The sequence below is a fragment of the Trachemys scripta genome, chromosome 10 (assembly GCF_013100865.1).
Source record: "Trachemys scripta elegans isolate TJP31775 chromosome 10, CAS_Tse_1.0, whole genome shotgun sequence".
Classification (NCBI taxonomy): Eukaryota; Metazoa; Chordata; order Testudines; family Emydidae; genus Trachemys; species Trachemys scripta.
The window spans coordinates 36,033,468-36,041,380 of record NC_048307.1 but is presented as its reverse complement, the minus strand read 5'-3'; the positions used below and the strand labels follow the sequence as shown (position 1 = coordinate 36,041,380).

Sequence of the window (7,913 nt, the reverse complement as noted above, 5' to 3'; positions counted from 1 at the left end):
AGCTGAGTCACTGCACCATGACGCTCGTGGGAATGTCAGTGGGGTGGGGTGCAGAGCGGGAATGGAAGCAGATCTAAAAGGCCCTTTCCTCTAGCGGGTGAGCTGCAGGAGATATCACTGCTGGGAGCAGTAGGGATCTTTCATTGTCTGTGTGAACTGGTTCCAGAGTGCGCAGACACATTCCCAGCATGTCATGGCACCTGCGGTGAATCCTGCTCCAGAAAGACCTATTCCTCCATGCCTGCAACCTCTTAGTGATGGGGGTTCCTTGGTCCATGGGACTCCAAAGGTTGGCTGCCCCAGGACTCTTATTCACCTTGTGAGATACTAGAGGGATTTGGAGCCTGCTTCTGGGCAACTGACAAGGGCTGTGGTGCTGTTGGTTTTAGGTCTTTGAACAGATCTTTTCAGAAGGCCAGAGAAGATCTTTTCTCCAGGTGGTGCTTCTGGCCATACGTGACCCCCAGATCCGTGTCAGCCAGGCTGGGCTGGTGCTAACTTACTCCATCCTGGGGGAAGCCGGCCAACTGATAGGGGATGAGGTAACCAAAGAAGGATCAATTGGGGAGGGAGCCCCAGGGCCTTTCACCTCCAGGCCATTGAAAGTCATTCCCATCCCATCCCCATGCACTGACCTGGGAGCAAGGAGAGGATGAACCCAGACAGGTGCCATTGGTCGGTGCCAGCTTGTCCCCTGAGCAGCTCAAAGCAGGGCAGACCCAGCTCTCCAGCAAGGCTATTTCCTAACATTCATCACATCAACATGACATGCTGCCATTGCTCATACTAGGGGCTGCCAATTCCCCATGTGACCTCTGTGAGCATTTCCCACCCCTCAGGGCCTCAAGCCGGTTCCTAGGGCTCTGGTATTGTGTTATCCCAGCCACCACCTGCTCTGGGAGAACTGGAGGAGTCAGTCAGCAGAGGCTGCTCAGGTGCCCCATTCCCCAGAGCCACTGTCCATGGCGTCAGCTTAACAACAGGGGCGTTCGTTGGGGAAAGGTGTCCACGTTCTCTCACCCCCCGGCACTACTGCCCAGAGCCTCTCAGCCCTCAGGTGGATGGAGGAGAGGGCGGCTGAGGGGCTTCTGGGGAGCAGAGCTGAACCCCCAGCTGGGTTGGGAGGTAGAACAGCTTTCACGGGAGGACTGAGAGGAATGGGGGCAGGAGTTCATTCCACAACAGTGGGAGTGGGGTTGGAAGTCACTAGAGAAGAGACAAGATTTCATCTCGGGGGTTGGGTGGGGGAATCCGTCCCTCAGATGAGGGGAGGGGGTTGGGTGGGGGAATCCGTCCCTCAGATGAGGGGAGCGGGGGGGGGTGGAAATTCTGCCGGTTCCCGTTGCCGTTAATGTCCTTCGTTGCCATGGGTGTCGGAGTCTCTGACTGATTCTTGATCCCTTTCAGCAGAAGGATGTTACAGCAACAATCATGGCGCACCTGTTCTACATCCGGTGCTTACGCCAGGTGCCCAAAGCACTGCAGGGGCTGTGCGCAGTGGGACACCTTTGAAGTCCCCTCTCCCCCCTCGCATGACCAGAAGCTCCAACTCCCTGCCGCAGGTACTGCTCTGTCTCACTGGGTCTGGGGGAGAAGTGGACATAAACCCCACAGCACTGAGAGAAACCCAGGCCGAGCACCTCGCTCTCACCGCCATGCCCCTCCCCGACCCCTGGAGCTGGGGCCAGGCCAGTTACGGTCCCTGCCCCCATGCGCAGAGGCCAGTTTTGGAAGTTTCAGGCTGTCAGGGCCGTGGGACTGGCCCAGATATGAGAGCATCCGCAGAGCCAGGGGTTATCCTCAGGAACCATTGCAGTCTGGGAGGAGTGGCCCGACGTGGAGTCCCTCCCCTGCCGTCATTGCTCAGAGCTTCCCATGGTCCGTGTCACCCCATCGCAGTGAATGTCTGACCATCCCCCACCTGGGGCCCAAGCCACCCACCCGGTATCTGAACCCTTCCCAGCCAGGAATGAAACTCCCCCCGCACCTTGGGGCAAGGAAAGCTCCTCCCCATCTAGCAGGTGGAGTCTGAGACACAGAGGAAGGGCTGTGCTCCTGGTCACACACTCCTGGGGGTAGATCTGGAAAGTGGACTGGGTCCCAGGCTGGTCCCTTTCCCCCAGGAGCACCTTCACTTTCTGCCCTGTATTCTCCCCTCCTGCTAGGGGGTCTCTGAGTGTGAAAGGAACCAGGAGGGTGATGGGGTCCTGGCACTATGCCGGGTGGGAGCTCCCCTTGGCTTGGACCCCAGGGTCAGAGACATCTTTGTCATCTTGCTCTCCTTCTTTTATTCCTAGGAAGGGAGTCCCCCAATGAGGGGTCTCTAGAGCTCCATCTGGGCAGTGCCTAGGAGAACCTGTAAGTCATCCGGTTCCCACCTGCATGCACCACCCTGCCCTGCCCTCCGGTTTCTCGCTATTAACTCTGGCTTGCCCCTTGGCTCCGGTCTCTGGTTATGACTTCGGCGTGACCCTTCTTGGCTCCAGATGTTGGCTACCCACCCTGGTTCCGTATTCTCCTTGTCCTTCTCTAGCCCTGCTCTAGGCCCCCCACCGACCCGCTCCAGCATTGCCTTCGCCTCCTGATCTTCCCCAAGCACTCGGACTTTGACTACCCGGCTTTGACTCTCGGCCTGTATCTGGACTCTGGCTTGACATTGACTTGGCTGATCTTTGGTCTCTGACTACCCTGCTACTACCTCTGGCATGTACTTAGGCACTGTCTCTGCTTCTGCTTCTGCTTTGTTGATGGACTCTGATCTCGGTTTTGACCCTGGTGTGTTCCTGGACCTTGATTCTAGCACCACTCTTAGCCTAAGCACAATCCTGCACCTCCCTGCGACCTACGCTCCAACCACTGGGCCTAATTATCAGACGCAGCACGTGACATTAGGTGGTGCAACTTTTTGCAGAAAAGCAGGCTCTCCGCAAGTAAGTGGCCCATATGCAACAGGGACACACCACACCAGGTGTGAACAATGACCTCACTACATGAGCCTGGCGCGATGCTGCTCCTACTGGAATTGTGCAATGGAAATGACTGAAAATGTTGGAGTTCCTTTAACCAGCCTCCGCCCCGGACCTACTCTACCATTCTTGACTCAGACACCTGGCATTCCTGATAAATGCCCGGATTACATGGATACCTTTGAAAGAAATGGGAACTCGTTACCTCTGCACCGGGACTATGACTGCCCTATTTTCCTACAGCCTTGGTTGAAAGTTGCCTTCACCAGTATTTACACATTGTTGGAACCAGAATTAGTGGCTCTCCCTGCGTACAGTTCTAAAAACCGGTCTAAGAGTTTATGAGCAAACATGCATTTCCCACGGGTGCCCAGGCCCTTTTTGGGAAGAAGAAATGTGGGACTCTACTACGCCTCTCTTTAGACAATCAGCCCCTGAAAAAAGTGATCATTTGGAACCATTACCCCCTGCTGTGAATCCCACAATTGTTGGCTCACAGGAAATCTGCAAAGTTGTTCATCAAACTTCAGCTGCAAGGATTTCCAATCTAAGGGGACAAATGGAAAACAGATTTCAAAGCACACTATGGACATTTTAACTCTCTGATATGCCATTTGAGCGAACTAACGGTCCCCTCACCTTGCAACACGTCATCAGTGATGTATTTGGGGACATTGTGGATCCACACAGTGCCATCTATTCAGGTGACATACTTCTCTTTCTGGAGAACCCAGAGCAGCATGCACACCACACCCGAACCTGGAGAGGTTTTGGCAGCATGGTCTCAACACGGAATTGGAAAAGCGTACCTCTAGCCAACTCTCCTCAGAGGTTTTGGGGTACATCCTCTCCCCAAAAAGTGTTACGATTGATCCAAATAAAGTGGAAGCCATTCATAGATGGGACAAAGTTTGAAGTCCTCAAGAAGAGCAGTGCTGCCTAGACTTCACCCAGGGTTCTCAGAGCCAGTAACCCTCACGAGAGCTCTCCTCCACATAACGGCCACAATCGTTTGGTCACCCAAGTTCCAACAAGCCCGCAAACAGCTCAGAATTGCCTTCCCCACTGCACCTATTTGGAGGCTCAGCATTCATCATGGAAGTAGACGCATCTACTATGACCACCAGGGCCTGCTTCATTTGGTGGTGCCAGATGTGGGCTGAAATTCAGACTTAGCTTGACTGACGTGACTTCTGCGCTTTCACCAAGGCACCACGCACCAAACTTATTGGCATCTCAGGCCTCTGGAGACCCTGCCCCGGCCACGGATAACCATTGCCAGGAATTTCACTGATTCAAATGGCCACAGGATGGAACTGACTCTCATAGATCACCTGACCACTATGGCACGCTTCATCCCCTTGTGAACGTGTAGCATTGATTGAGAGGCCAGATCAGTTTCAAATTTGCAAAAGCCAATGACACCTTTATTTTGCTAAATGTAGCTTTCCCACTAATTTCATGGCACACTATGAACGGCCTCTCTGAACTTCCCAGTTATCGACCTGGGTCACCGTCAAGAAGAACGAAGGGAGCCCCCCTTCGTCCTCTCCTCCCCTCTTGGCCCATCTTTGAAGGGGGCTCTCAAAGAGAAATGAGCAGGGGTTTCCTCCCCCTCTGCCTTCCAGGTTCTGGGATCTGTCCATGTCACCTACAGCAATGCAGCCTGCAGATGGCCTGGCTTGGGTAGCCATAACCTCATCCTGTGAAATCGAGAAGGCCTGGCTCTCAGTGATGCATAGATGGAAAACCACACACCCCACCCGGAGGTAGAAGCCACCCATTCCCAGGTTGTCCTGAGGAGCCATGATTCCTCCAGGAGCTGGGGAAGGGCACAGTGATCAGTTTGTCAGAGGTAGGGGAAGATCCTGTAAGGAGAAGGGCTAGGAGAGGAGGAGCGTGAGCTAGGCTCTGTATTTGGGCTTGGCAGGGATCAAGAGAAGGGACAGGGGCTGTTAGAGGGCAATGGTGAGGTACAAGGGGTGTCGGAGGTGGGGGCAAGGCCTGAAAAGTTCAGTTACATTAGATCAATTGTGCCAGAGAATCACCGGTTGAGGTGACTGAAAGCCCTGAACTCGGGCTGGCCAAAATCATCCTCCTCAGATGGGAACATCCCAAAAGTCTGCAGAAGCTCAGCCTCTGAGGTGAACGTTGTGGCCCAAACCTCTCTCTGCTCTGTACCTCACAGGATTCCCACTGGCTGTTCCAATCCAGGAGGAAAACTCACAGCACCGGTGCAGTGAAGTGCCACTGAAACCTGCTGTGATGCACAGACGTTGTCCTGGCTGTCTGCACAGGGCTGAAGTTCACCCCTTCAGAATGTAAGGAAATAAATGGCTGAAGGGCTTTTTCTGTTCGGATGTGGTTCTAGTGGGAAAGAACCATGGGCATTGTTAACCTGTTTTGAGCCCAGGACAGGTGCTTCAATGATGCCGAGAAGTGCTGATGCATTGGATTTTTTGGATTTTTTCCCCGCTTTTAATCTACTCTCTTCCTCTCTTTTAACAGGTATTCTAAGGACACCCTGTGCTTCATGTGGGCATTCTTGGGTGGGCCGATTGCATCAGACCTGCTCCGGAATAAAGAATAGTGAATGAAATATGCAGAAACTAAAGTTCTGCAGCCAAATTCTCAGAAACTTTCCTCTTCAATGTAGAATCAGGATTTTGTTATTAATTGATTTTTTTAAGGTGCTAAGCAGATGCTACCCTGTAATAAAAGGAAACAGAAGCAAAAACGGAAAGAATGTTACTTAAACCAATGATCAGATGCAGAGAGTGGAAACACGGCAAAGCAAACAAATGAATACTGTGAGTAAATAACCTGAAGCAAATGGGGAAGAAAACCTCCTCTGGATAACTGTGGCTCTTTGGACAAAAATCAGGTTCCTGGTACATAGCCTGGCTGAGATCATACCTTTTCCCTGGATCCCAGACCTGGGATTCAGATGTCATTCTCTGTGTGGTGTCCTGATTTTATTCCTAGGAAAAGGATCCCCAAAGGAGGTGTAAGGATCCTGGACTCTAGTGCCTGCAAGAAGCTTCAGCCACCTTCACAGGTAGAAGTCACTGTCTTTCCTACAATGCCACTAGTGCCCTTTTTGCTCTCCAGGTCTGCTCCCTGCAGCAGGACAGAGACACCCCTTAACTCCCTGAGTCCTGATTTCCTGCCATCCAAGGGGCTGGGGGCTTCCATTGCCCCCATCCCCACCATCAGAGACTTTTCCTGTGGTAATCTCCCTAGAGCAGGGAAGAAATCTGTTCTTCCCTTAGAACCAGTCTGCTCAGTAAATCCACCCACACTGACCTCATCTTGGCTGCTTTGTTTATCCGAGATTAGTGGTATCTTTGGAAAACCCTTAGCTTGCGGGGAGTGAAGTGGAACAGGGGATACAGGAGCTCCAGCAGATTCCCCTGAAGAACACTACCCTGTCTTTCTCTGGTCAGGCTCAGACTCGCCGTCCATTAGGAGGTGAAGACTGGATGGGAGCTGCTGAATCGACCTTGATATGCCATGTCCTTGTGTGGATGAAGGACCTACATCTCAGGGATGGCCAGCAGCAGATGTAAGAATGTGTCCAAGAATAGTCTGAACAACCTACACTGATAGGTAAGTAAAGTAATGGCCACATGTAGACACCACAGGAATTGGAGGGGATTGAACCAGGGTCTTTCAGCACAAGCTTCGCTCACTCATTGTCAGCCAATCCAGCTCCACCCTCTAGACCACGCCCCCTTCCAGAGTCACAGATCCCAGATTCTCAGACCCAGGCCTCACATCACAAGGCCAAACCTCCTCCTGTTATGGGCGCTGTAGAAGGGATCATTGGCAAAAACCCCTCTACATTCCCCCGTCAGACTGCAGCCACAGGTGACCAGTGAAAGAGCAGAGATCTCCGCAGTGGGAACCCGAGGGGCTGCACATTTGGGGTTTCACAGGGAAGGCCTCTGGCAGCCACTGACAGTGTTCCTGGGGAGGAGATTTTCCATCTCTAACAAAGGGTTTCTGTTCCCCCAGATCTCAGCCACTCAGCAGAATGCGGGAGAGCCGAGTGCTGATGGGCTAGAGGGGTCCCAGGAGTCACCGTGTGGCTGTGCAGCAGGTGCAGTGTCTGCAGTCACCATGAGCCAAACCCTGAGCTCCAGACAACCCAGGCTAAGGCTCCCTGGATTGCCAAGGGGACTTTGGCTTGGGGAATCGGTTGCTGGTGCCTGTGTCCACAACTGGGATGTTGTCATGAGGCTACTCAATGGTCCATGAAGCGCCATGCGAGCACGGGGAGAATGGCCTGTAGTTCCCCTGATCCTCCTTCTTCCCTTTTTTAAAGATGGGCACTACATTAGCCTTTTTCCAGTCATCCGGGACCTCCCCCAATCGCCATGAGTTTTCAAAGATAATGGCCAATGGCTCTGCAATCACATCTGCCAACTCCTTTAGCACCCTCGGATGCAGCGCATCCGGCCCCATGGACTCGTGCTCGTCCAGTTTTTCTAAATAGTCCCAAACCACTTTTTTCTCCACAGAGGGCTGGTCATCTTCTCCCCATACTGTGCTGCCCAGTGCAGCAGTCTGGGAGCTGACCTTGTTTGTGAAGACAGAGGCAAAAATATCATTGAGTACATTAGCTTTTTCCACATCCTCTGTCACTAGGTTGCCTCCCTCATTCAGTAAGGGGCCCACACTTTCCTTGACTTTCTTCTTGTTGCTAACATACCTGAAGAATCCCTTCTTGTTACTCTTAACATTTCTTGCTAGCTGCAACTCCAAGTGTGATTTGGCCTTCCTGATTTCACTCCTGCACGCCTGAGCAATATCTTTATACTCCTCCTTGGTCATTTGTCCAATCTTCCACTTCTTGTAAGCTTCTTTTTTGCGTTTAAGGTCAGCAAGGATTTCACTGTTAAGCCAAGCTGGTCGCCTGCCATATTTACTGTTCTTTCTACACAT

At 52.5% G+C, this 7,913-nt stretch overlaps 1 long non-coding RNA gene across 1 annotated transcript; it reads left to right on the top strand.

The window, feature by feature from the left end:
• Nucleotides 1-5,892: 5,892 nt before the first annotated feature.
• On the top strand, nucleotides 5,893-7,027 carry LOC117884436. Its single transcript, XR_004647561.1, has 3 exons — nucleotides 5,893-6,024; nucleotides 6,413-6,575; nucleotides 6,984-7,027. It is a non-coding gene; the product is annotated as an uncharacterized LOC117884436 (long non-coding RNA).
• Nucleotides 7,028-7,913: the final 886 nt, after the last annotated feature.